Raw genomic sequence first — 12,943 nt, 5'->3', positions numbered from 1 at the left:
ACCAATTGGATGAGCAGCAAATATTATCTGATTAGCCGCTATCACATGGCCAAGTACTCAGAGGAAACTGCGGGAGGATCACTTTTCGGCAAGTGCGGAAAAGAAAGACCACTCACTGTTATATGTGTGTGGGGGGAGGGTGCCAAAATAATCCAAGTTTATCTTTGAAATGGTCGAAAGAAGCCGGGATGCTTTTTGAAGGCGCGGCAAAAACGGCACAAAAGAAAAATGGGGCAGGCGTTTTAATCTCGAGTCCAAGCTGTCACAAAATTATTTCTTTTTGTGGAAAGAGGCTTTGATACGGCCCATCTTTAGTCAAGTAACCCTGCTGCTTAGCGGGGTGAGAAAATTTGGCGGTGAGGGAGGAGATTTGGGTTTTGATGAATCAGCCATAAGAAACATGTTTGTTAATTGCAGCTAGAAACATTATTCTGATGTAGCAGTGATTCAGAAATAATTGCTTGGTGAGCAAACTAGAGAAAGATAATAATTCTTACACTAAAAGAGCTGCAATTATTTTCAAAATAATCGAGGAAGTTATGACTACGGTAGGAGAAGTGAAATAGTGTTTGAAACAGAGGAATAGCTCATTGTAAACATTTAAATAGAACCTGACCGTCAACTTTTAGCCTGTTTATCTCGGTTCCTGTGAAAAATTACAAAAATTTTTCAATAGGCAAAATACTTTGGATATAATAATGTGACAGTACCAGTCAATAAGTCATTCAAAAAAATTTTTTTGATTTTGGTCATTTTTACCATTTTCAAGAATCCGGAGCTTGACTGTCAAGTTTCCAATAATTTTTAAAACTTCGGAGAGGGGTGTGAAACATACATAAATTGGAAACTTTAAATTCCCACAATTTTTTGAAATTTCCTAGTTTTTCAGTCATTCGCCGATTTCTGAAAGATAACCCTGTTTGGTCATTTTTGAACTGAAAACGTGAACAAGCAAGCGTTTATCAAAAATCCCCAAATATCTGATAAACTAGAAATTTTCAAAAATGCTTTGAATGTAAAGTTTTTAATCTAGGTATGTCTTACACGTTTCCTATTTTTCAAAAGTGCTCGGAAACTTGATGGTAGAGCTACAGGCTCCTGAAAATGATCAAAAAGGCAGAAAATCAACAGAAAAATACGTTTTTGTGTATCTTGTTGACCGGTACTATACTTTCAGTCTTTCTTTCCAAGTTTTTCACGGAAACTAAGATCAATTGACTCGAAACAGAAAGTCAAGGGCAATTTTCAAAAGTGTTCACTGTGGAATACAATAATCTGATAATTTCTACAATTTCAGAACTTGATCGTTATCGAAAAATTGCGAACCGTTTTCCTCTATTTTAAGGTAATAACAATAAACGTGCCTGCACGGAGAAAATAAAAGAAATTTTTGAAAATGAGAAAAAAAAAGTGAAAAAGAAATGTCATAATAAGAGTGATGGTTGGTGGAAGTGGGTCCTCCGACACACGCCCGAGTCTCTCAAAAACCCAGAAGACTTTCAAAAAAAATGATGAGAAGAGAAGAAAAATGGGGATTGTGCAGTCACTGACAGATAAACTGATGAACAGCATATGTTTCGTTTTTTTTCTCAATTTTTCCCTCTTGTCACTGATTTGCAACACAAAGAAAAGTCCAGTGAGCAATTTTCAAAGTCAGTGATCATTATCGAACTCATTTCTTTGTTGTTCTTTTTTTTTGGAAAATATAGAAAAAACGCAAATTTCTGCTGACTGCTTCCCAGAAGAAGAGGATTAACTGAGAACGAGGAGGTATGGAAGGCATTTCGAAACGTCATGGGGTTCCAGTTATAATCTGACAGGAAGAGAAAATAAAAACGAACTGGTATATCTATTACAAGTCGTAAAATAAAGCGGGGCTCAATGAAAATGTGCGCCCGGAGCTTCTGAAGAGCATTCGAGCAGCACACACGCACACCTTTTCACGAATCACCTCGTAAATCTGGATTGATGGTCTCATTGGCAATCACACATTAGACCAACGAGATTTAACCGAGGAGCGCTGGAAAATGAAACGGAGATTAAGAGGAAGAAGTAGAAAACAGAAAAGAAGTTCTCTTTCGATTTTCTTCTAACCACCGCTTTTCGAATTTGCGGATGTCGTAAAAAAGTCATAAACTCTCGGTTACTGAGCAACGATTTCCGATTAGAGCATCTTAAGGGAAGAGAGAAGGTTTTAGGACATTTCCGGTTTGGACCATGATCCTATAGAAGTTATTGTTATCATTTAGTCATAAATGAAAGAATTTTCCTAAAAAGCGTTAAAGGGACAAGCAGGGGAGCAGGAGTGTGCAGGAGATTGTTATGAAAATTCAAAGAATTTCGAGAAAATTGAAAAATAATATATTTCTAAAGGTATATATGAAAAATTTCAAATTCGTTGTTTCCTGAATTTTCCCAGTTTCCTACATTCTAAAAATCTGTTTTTGAGTTTTTGATTTTCATACATAGGTTTTTGATGGGATTTTCCTGAACTTCGAAAGTTTAGTTTTGGAATATTCCAACTTCTCAAATGATTAACTTGAAAAAAACTTTTTTTGTTTGGAATTTTGGTATTAGTCCATCCTTCGAAAATGGAACAACAAGAAACTCAAAAAACAAGAAACTAGAAGAACACGAAAAAAGTTCAAAAACTACTCAATTTTCTTCATATGCACTTTTTTTCACATCTCCGAAAATTTCCAATCTCAAATCGCATAAAACCAAACAAATTTTATGAGGCGGCTTCTTCAGATTTTTGAGGCGATTTCTCAAACGTTCTCAAAAAATATTGTTCTGCAAAAAGTCATGTTATCGCTGCCGTCTATAAATTATATGAGCAAATGCACGCCTTCCGAGCCCCCAAGACACGCCTCTTTTTTTGCCTGCAGCCCTTGCCTCCAATTTAGAGAAGTTATGAATCTTGCGGGGCCCCCAAAATTGCCCATTTGGAGCAGCCCCTTCTCTTGGTTCCCCTTCTCTCATAAAGTATATTTTTGGGACCTAAAAGTGAGAAGGAGCAGTTTGTATAGAAATGGAATAAACAAAAAATGGGTGACTGACTTGGTGATGGTGGTAAAAAAGGACGACACTGGGAAGAACAAAGCACGCAACTGACCGAACAACTCAAAAAAAAATTTTGGAGGGGCACATGCAAAGATGGGTAGAAGAAAGAACAAGAGAAGGTGAAGAGAACAGTGTAGAGGTGATGAGACCGTTCTGCAAATAAAAGAATACGCCAAAAATGAGTGAAAATTTGGAAGAAGAAGAGGAGGAACACGAGGTAACTGACCGAAATTTTTCTTATTTATCGCCGACAAGAATTTCATATATAAAAAATTAGCCAACAAAATTGGAAGAGATTGTAATCTGCTTTAGAACCTTGTCTTCGGTTCAAGGTGGAAGACAAAAAAAACCCGGTAAATGAAAGAAGAAAAGAAAGACCGGAGGCGCGCAAAATGACTAATAAATAAAAATCTGTCAGTTGAAACAGATCCTAAATGGAAGACAGAAAAAACTCCGCGAGCGTTGTATACAACTACTTCTCGACCCCCTATCTGGCCTATTCATCAAACGAAATAACATTGTGATGGTCATAAAATTGTCGGCAAAATGTGATTATTGCATAGGAGGCGGTAGTAATAAGACGAGACAGGGGACGTCAGTCTGTCTTCTGTGTGTCAATGGTACCGACTTGCCTGCCGCGCGTCAAGGAACAACTAACAAGCAATATTCATGTACGAGACGCCATCCGCTATAAAGCAAACATTTGGATTGGAGATGATGACCTTCTTCGAACGCTTGTCAGGTGGGAAGCGAGAGAAGGAGAACGTGAAACAATATCAGAGATACCGAGAATAAGTAGGGAAAAGGAAAATTGAGGAGAAGTGAAATCGAGAATACTGATGATCACGCAGTGTCGTTAAAATAAAAGGACGCTATTAAAACTGTGAAAATTGACACTTTGTTATCAAGTTTTTATCTATACAGCGTGATTCGAAACATCAACGTTCTAAATTGAGCGAAACGGTTAGAAGGGAATTGGAAGTTTGTGGCTTTTTGTTTTGTTTTTGTAGTTATTGAAACGGATAGAGTGAGGGCGCATCGTTGGGCGGTTGCGATGAGAATTGGACAATAAATCACCTCATTAATAGACTCTTAGCGACGCAAATCAGGAAGGTGATGAACTTTTTTATTTGGTCGACTTCTCTTCTTGATCGGATAATCGACCACAGCTTGGAAAGGAGAGAGAAAACAAAAAATAAAAACAAAAAAATCAACAATTATGAGAATAATGGAGAATTGAGTCATAAGCTTCTGCAAAAATGAGTAGGGGCGAAGGTAATATTGTCTGATAAAATTAATATTCGACTTGTAGAAATAGTTATTGAATGGAATTTGTGGAAATAAGCATTATAAAAAAACGTAGCAGATGGAAGAAGTGGTTATGGGGTTATCTAGAAGTAGAACAATATTTTTTCTTCGCTCCATTAGGTACGGTTCGTATTTTCAAATAGTTGGAAATTATGTTTGGACCTTCTCGTTTTAGTTTTCTTTGAAAATTGTGACAAAGGCTCTAAATGTGTTGAACGATAGTTCAAATTTTCGTTTGATTGAGAACTAGTACCCGTTCCAGTGATATATGAAAGTGAATAAGAGGTACCGTATTTGCTAACAAAAACGACCACCGTATACGTACAATTTGAGCTTAACTATCTCGGTTCTTACATACATAGTCGAAACGGGCCGGGCCGAAAGAGGAATTTTCTCGTCCCGGCCCGATCCGGAGCCAGCGCGCCTCTCACAGTGGAAAAATTTCCAATAAAATATTGGGTAATTTTTTTTAATTAGAGAAGAAAAATTTACATTTGTGAACAAAATTAACAGAGTGGAACGACATCAAAAAATAGGTAGTTTTTGTTCCGTTTTTTGAAAAAAATTCAAAATTTTCGAAAAAAAAAATTCAAAAAAAATCAGCGTTTGCACAGAATGCGGGCCGGCCCGATTCACCAAAATTCTTGACGGGACGGCCCGTTATTTTGCAACTATGGGTTCTTATGAGAGAAATAGGAAATCTGTGGAAAAATAAAATATTGATCATATTATTATAAACCGTTTATCAGCTGACCAATTTTGAATTTATTCCATAGGGTAGGATTCAATAATTGCGGTGTGATTTTAATTTTGTCTGTATGAAGAAACCTTATTATGAAATTGGTGGTAATATGAGATTATTAAGAATCATTCAGAAAACTTGCCCATTAAGTTTTTTAGGTGAACAAAACTTTAAGAAATTTTCGAACAAAATTGCGATTCCAGCACAAAAGCCAAAAATATAAACTTTTGGAATATGAATTTGAATTTTTTATCAAGCTCCCTACATTTTGAAATACTTTAAGCTGCTCGCTGAGAAAATCAGTTTGATTCAATTGCAATTTTTAAAAAATTCGTTTCAGGAAACCTGGGTATTCCCGAGCACAACACTCCATTTGCAACTTAAAAATCAAGTATTTGTGGAAATCAGAAAAAACACTTGAAGTCCTATTTTTTCACAAAAACCCAAACGAATTATTTCTGGAAATTTTCTCGAAAAATTTTGATAGAATTCTCACGCTGCAACAATAATCGGTTACTTAATAAGCATGTACTTCGAGTAGCGGTTGGATAATAAAAATTTGCGGAGTGCTCAGTAAAAGTGGTTGGATGGGCGAGATAAAGCTGTAGAGCGTTAAGTTTGACGCCTCGTCGGATTGTTTGAAGCGACATGGCTGGGTGGCAAGAAAAAATATGGTAACAAGGTTCAGATGGTGGCCGCTGATCAGGACGGCCCGAGGGAGGGCCTCCGAACTGACATAAATCGTACGGAGAGGTTGACAGTTGAATGAAAGTGTTCGAGGAAAAGAGGAAGAAGAAGACGATGGAAAGGAAGAAGACGAAGGAGGTGGTAGCGGTGGTGCATCAATGTTTTGGCAGTGAAAAATGAAGAAATACGCACATTTTTCTTCCATTCTTCTTCATTTCGAAACAAACTTCCTCTTCCTGCACATACATACACAAAAATTTGTCACAGAGCTGGAGGAACAAAATTAGTTCAGATGTTTTTTTTCAAGAACACGGAGCGAAATGTAATCTGTAGAACCACCTAGTAGATGCAAAAAATAAGAATAGGATTAGAATTTTGAAGATAAATTCTAAATTTATGGAAATTGGGACATGATTCATGAAAACTTGAAATCTTGGTTGAAAGTTGGAAAATAAAAAATTCGAAATTTCGAACAAAGTTTATTCTGGCATTTTTCAGGCTTCAATGATAACATGTATTCCAAAAAACTCTGATACTGTGTTTTCAGACATCCGATAAGTTCAGGATCATGAACATCTCCTTGCCAGTTCTTACCAATTACGGTACTTTACTCTCTCAGCAGCTATACTGCCCACTAATCAACCCGAATGCAATTTTGTGCCTGTAGAAAATCTCAAGTTTACTAAATCAATTTATCTTTGTCTTTGAGTTGACAAGCCCAACCTGACAGGCGAGGAAAAAAAGTTGGAGTTAGCGTAGAGTGAAGGCCGATTCGAGGCCGCAGTCGTGACCTTTCTCATACTTTATTGCTATTTTTAAAAGGCATAGGTGCTGGGAACGATAACTCGTTGCCTTTGTCTTTGAATGAAAAATCGCGAAAAAAATGTACAAAAAGGTTTTGGAAGAAGAAGACCAACGACACAGGAAACGGGGAAAACAATGATTGTATGTATTTTTATTATGCCGTATCATAAACAAATAGGTGTTATGGTTTTGTTGTATTATCGCGTGGAATATTAATCGGTAGTACGTTTGGAGTTTGCATATGTATTTTTCAGAGACACCAAAATGGAGGAAAAAACAAGTGTCAAATGTTTTTTCTTTCAGATTCCATCCGTTTGGCCCAATGACTGATAACAGTTTGTACAGCACCTCCCTGTGACTTGAGGTGACTCTAGTGTGTAGGCGCGGGGTAATCTGTATGACGTTTGACGAAATTTCTGGCGCCAAGAGTAATTATCAGCATCGACCTCCAACTAATCAGCACACGGTCTGCACTTCTGAAACTCACAAAATTTCATTTTTGATTGACCTAAAATTTTTTTTGCCTTTTGGTTTTCGATTCAACTGCGTGTCAAACAGCTGAAAATGTTGTGAGCCATCAAATATTCAATTTCTTTTTTGTTTTGTTTCTTTTTGATTTTTGGTGATTCCAGGGTGAAAAGAGCTGCGAAACAAAAAAAAACCAACAATTTTTTGTTCTTTTTTTAAACTTTTCGACTTGAGAATGCATATGTTTTTTGAAAAGAGTTGAGAATGAGCATTCATTTTTATGAGTTTCGAAATGTTGTTTTTTGTCTTTTTTGTTCACTAATATTTCATCATATTTCTTGGAGTTGTAGAAGATTTTGAAAGCTTGGTTTTTCACAGTTTGGACTTTACAAACTCTTTGTCGCTGTTCCAGTTCTAGTTATGTTTCTCTTCATGTTTGCCCAAAATATACCGGTTTACCCAAAAATACTGTATTTACTTTTATAGAAGCCACTTACTTGCACCGGCAAAATTGAGCTTAATTATCTTGGTTCCTATGAAAGATATCAAAAATTGGTCATAAATTTTTCATCATAAATTCACCAATATTTCATTAGTTGACAAATATCCAGTATCCGTCGCAGGAATCGAGATCATTGAGCTCAAAGTTGACGGTTCTGGTGAGCTTCCATGAGGGTGAAAACGGTAATCGAGTTCGAACCAGTGGTTTTGGCACATGTAACCGTAATATAGCAGATATGTTTTTGATTGATAGTTGTTTGACACCTTCTACAGAAGTCGAGATGATTAAGCTTAAAATTCATTTTAGGAAAGAGCTAGTTCCTTTAATGTGAAACTACCTCGCTTTGAAATTTAAAAAGTCCCTATAGTGAAATTCTTAATATTACAAAAATAGTTTTCATGCGTTTTGATCATTGCAAGATTATTACTCAACCAATTAAAATGTTTTAAGAATTTCCTTCAGGGACATTTACCCGACATACCCTAAAACTAAAGGGTCCTCATTTAGTCAATTTGGAAAACATTAATTGCGGTTACTGTGAAATATATTGAAACGTGGTCAATCAGCAACATGTTTATTATAATATTAAAATTATTGTGTCAATTGATAAGTTTTGAAAAATATTCTACAGGAAACAATATAATTTTGGTTGATTCGAACAAGGTTTTGATTCAATTCCCATGCTAAAAGCATTTTTCTTTCCTTCTAAAAACTGTTTCACCAAACTCCGCTACAATTGTTTTCCTCTGTTCGTTGATCTTGTTGGGGCATCAATCTCGAGTTGCAAATATTGACCAAATGCTCATAAAATATCAGAAATGTTTTCCCCCTTTTGATCACGTTGAAAATTTTGTTGACATTCCCTGTGAAACCGTAAAATGCCTGAGAATGTCTCCATTGGATGGCTAAATCTTTAATGGATCAGGATTAGGAGCAAGGCGGCTGATCAGACATGTATAACATGTCGCATTGCAGAAAACTGAGTGCGTTTGAAGCGTGTCAATTGAAATGTAACAAGCACAACGAGGCTTTTCCCATATGGAATGTATATGCCTCTCCTTTCTCTCTTGTTCATTTTTTTCCTTGTTCTCTATTTTTTTTGTCCCAGACAATTAACAAAGAGCACTTCTCAAAATTTGAATTTCTTTCGGATTTTCTAGTTCAATAACTTATTCTCTTGAAACGCGTAGGTGATTATGTATGCATATCTCTCTCACGTGGATCTCTTTCACGTGAAGGTACAGTTCTGTGGGTGGCACAATCACTGTTTGCCTTTTTCTTCTCTTTGAACTTTTGTCTCTGCTTCTCTTCTCCCCCTTCATCACTATAACACAAAAAAACCATCCAAGTTTGCGTCATCCTTCCGTGACGCTTTCCAACCGGCTCAACTGTTCATAGAAAACAAAAATTCTTTATTTTTTCCAAAATTTCTAAATTAGGAGCGATAAGAAGAAAAAATTCATTATTTCAAATTTCATTCTTTTGAAAACAAAAACAAATCTTGAATTTCGTTCCACTTCCTTCTTTTTCATTTTTTTCTTAAGTATTTTTCCATTCTTTTCATTTTCTCTTCTTCTTTTTTCAGTATCGTTTTCTTTTTTCTCGTTTTTCACCCACACATATATTCATAACATATTTTCGAAAAAGGCACATTTTAGAAATGAGCTCACGCTTAGGCTGCCGGAGGGGCTCGTCTCAAGTTTAAGCTGTCATATTAATATTTCATCAAAAGAAACCCTTTCTTGTTTGTACTTGGAGTTGTCGTGCTGTTATTCTTACCCAGTGCGTGTTCTGATCCTAAGAGCTAGAAGCAGAATTCAATTTCGACATGCCCCAGACGCTGATAACGTTATCAGAAAGGCTTCAGGTAGTAAATATTATTGAGAAATCTCATCACTTTTCGAAAATAATAGTGTTCAAAAAGCAGTAACTCCTAGGAAGTGATCGGAGACATTTTCTCCTGGTTTCCGATCCTTTATAACGTCAGTCGAGATCACATGAGGCAGCTAGTGAAGTAATTCCAGCTAACAATAGTTATTTTATAAAATAACAGGAGGATGCGTCAGTTTCATATGAATTTATGACTTCTGTCTATTGAATTAATCAAAAGACACTTCTGTCTTGGTTCTGAGTAAGTTCAAGTCGTCATTTCCGTTTTCAGTCCACACTAAAAAAATTCTGACAATAGTGAGTTACTTGCAGTTTAGAATCAGAGTTTAGAGACGTAAACTGTCCAGTAAATTATTTACGAAAAAAAGTGATTGATAACTACCTAAAATGTTTTCGAAAAATAATTTCTTCCAAATTGTTCCGGTAAATGATTCCATTCTCGGTAGCTGATCAAAAAATTTTTCGAAGACTCGAAATATCATCAAGCCTAGCAAGGCTATTATAGCTTGACCCAATTTCTGTGGATTTCTGTGAAAACCAACAAAAAAATGTCAAGGATTTTTTAATGTTATTGTTCACATTCCAATTTTCATTGGAGAAAAATATTCTATTTAAAAAGTCCGAGCACTCCAATCCACATAAAATATTGGCCAAGAATTCGAGGGGTACAACGATTCGGGGGTACAAAAGGGTACAGCTGATTTAGGGGTACAAAATTAATGATTCGAGGGTACAAAATGCCCGGGTAAAATTTATTTTCCTTACCGCTGAGTTGAAATTTTTCATCTAAACGAAACTGCGAACTATTTAGAACCAAAATCTCAATTCAGAAGTACAAAAATACAACTTGCTAAAACATTTTGTACCCCCGAATCATGGATTTTGTACCCCTAAATCACTTTATACCCTCTTGTACCCCCGAATCGTTGTACCCCTGTAGTTTTTTTGGCTGAAATATTCATTTAAAAATCAATAATTTTTGATTTTCAGGTATATTTTAAAGATTTAAAGTAATTCCAAGTCGAAAATCAATGGTCTCTATTATTACACTTTTCATTGAAATTATGCAAAAGTATTGTTCCAACTTTTGTAAATAACATATTCCTTTGAGAAACACTCCAATTCCTCAGAGAATACAACGTAGAAAAGACATTCCATAGTGCACTTTTCCCAATTTAAACAAAATGAGAAAGAGGAATCCTGTAAACGAAAGGCATTTTTGCCTGTTTGCTCTGATCAATATGATGCTAGTGTGGGGCGTGTGGGGCTCACGAGCCCCCCTAACTGCCTCGACACAAATTACACTGCCTAACATTGACCCGCTGCTTTCCCTGTCGTCTCTTCATTGCGACGCTTCTCTCTAGTCTCCTGCTCCTAGCCGTGTCCCCGCAAGAGCACAACTAGTGCCGACTAGTCCCTCTCTCCGCCTTGTCCTTGCATACCCGCCGCACGCGCGGCTACCATTTGCGGTTTCCTCGCCGCGCGAGCAATGCGATAGACAAATGTAACATTGTGCAGTGTCAGAGGGCATTTTTTCTCTTCTTGTTCCTTGTTCTCAATTTATTTAATTTATTGTCTGAGAGGTTTAAAAATCTGGCCCAAAATATTTCTTTCATTCTTGCTTTGTCTTCTACTCTCGTAAACCGACAAATTTCTGTCTTCAAGGTTAGATGTCAAATCCATGCGAAGAATCACTTCATTCTATTGCGAATATTCACGGTTAATTAGTAACATTTTACATAATAGCTTGCCGTGCGCTGATTTTAGGCCTAGTTGGCCAACTTTTCTCGTAGAAATTTTGGAAAATTTTCGAAATGATTCGAATTCTAAATTTTCGAATTAAAATTTTTCAAAAATTCATTTAGGTCGCATTTTATTACCATCATAAATTTATCCTATTTTCATCAGAGACGAAAGACCCGAAAACATTGCAATCTGGTGCAGATATTCTTCTTGAATTTAGTCACGCACTCATTAAGTAGATTGAGATTGAACGGGTTCACTTCCCACACATGTATTCATGAGATGACATGTTTTTTTTGAATTTTGGGAAAGACAGAGGCTTGATGATCGAGCACAACCCACACAATCTTTTGTTCTATGTGTTTTTGCTTTCGTCGGAATAATCAGTCTGTCTGGCTCAGGCAAGTTTTTCGACACTTCCCTGTTCTCTCGTGACTTTCCAATATTTGAGAGTTCCGCTTTCTGGCAAAAATCCATAGATCATCAGGTATAACATGTTCAGAATGTGTGGGTCCGTAATGTCTCCCCCTCCTAAACTCAATCAAAGAGTCGTCTGAGACGCAAAAACGAATTGCTGCCCCCATGTGCTTAACCCAGATGCTCTGTTTTTGCCCAATGTCGCATATATTTGGTTTTGACAAACCTCACCAACAATTTCTCCTTCTAGAGCGTCTTGTTGTTGGTTATGCATACATCAAGGAAGTATTTGTCACCATCTAAGGGATTTAACTCCCTGGAAATCCGCTTAGAATATTAACTCCAGCTGCTATTGTAATCACTTTATTTATTTTTTTCTAGTTTTCACATGACTTACCATATTTTGACTGAAAATGATTCATAACATGTTAGAAGGAAGTTTTTTTTCTTTTTCTGTGAGCATATATTTTTTGCTTATTTTTTCTCTGGCTAGTGCCAAAACTGGATAATGTTTGTACTGAAACCTAATCTCCGGTGTGAGCCGCCAACGTCGGAATCATTTCTAAATTTAGAGTGAAGAGCAAGCAATTATGTTTGTTAAAAGTTCAGTGATACAGATCCTCTAATGTGGACTTTGCTCCTTGTTCCTCGCCTTCAATTCTCAAAACTCACGTCTCTCCTTAATCTGTTGATAAGTTTAGTGATACCAGATAAGCACTTAATCGAGAAAGAATTATTTTCTGATTTTCGCCAAATCAAAGCACCCCATAAACACATCCTATGTCCCTCTAAAAACACGCCACACACCTGACTTCGTTATCAGAAAAGAAGGAATTGGGCTTTTTTTCCTCAATTTTTTTTCCAATTTCTCTTTCTGCTCTTTTCATTGCTCCTAGGATATCATCGACGACCTGTGTCAGTTGTGTGGCTATCTTCAGTCGTTTTTCCAGTCATGAGGGCCAGGGACCTTCTCACGTGTCTCTTCTTTGTTTTTGCCTCAAACTCAGCACCCCAAAAATTTCTTCTTTTCATTCATTCATCAGATTGATCACAAGTTGAATAACAACGACTCAATTTCCGTTCCATATCCCGTTTCCATCACCTTTTTCCGCGTAAGGGCCGGCCCATTCCCGAGCCTCGAAATCTTGTTAGCTTATTATACCCAACTCTTGTCTTGATCTCAAAACTCGGTTTCACTTTACGGCACGCTTAGTTTTATCTGTCACGTTCTTTTCAAAGTGTAATATACTTCTTAGTTTCGTGTGTCTCGAGACAAGAGAGATGAGTTCGAACTTCACGGAAAAACTCAATTTTCGTTG

The sequence above is a fragment of the Caenorhabditis briggsae genome (genome assembly GCF_000004555.2).
Source record: "Caenorhabditis briggsae complete genome, chrX, whole genome shotgun sequence".
NCBI lineage: Eukaryota > Metazoa > Nematoda > Chromadorea > Rhabditida > Rhabditidae > Caenorhabditis > Caenorhabditis briggsae.
Note: the sequence above shows the minus strand (reverse complement) of the source record.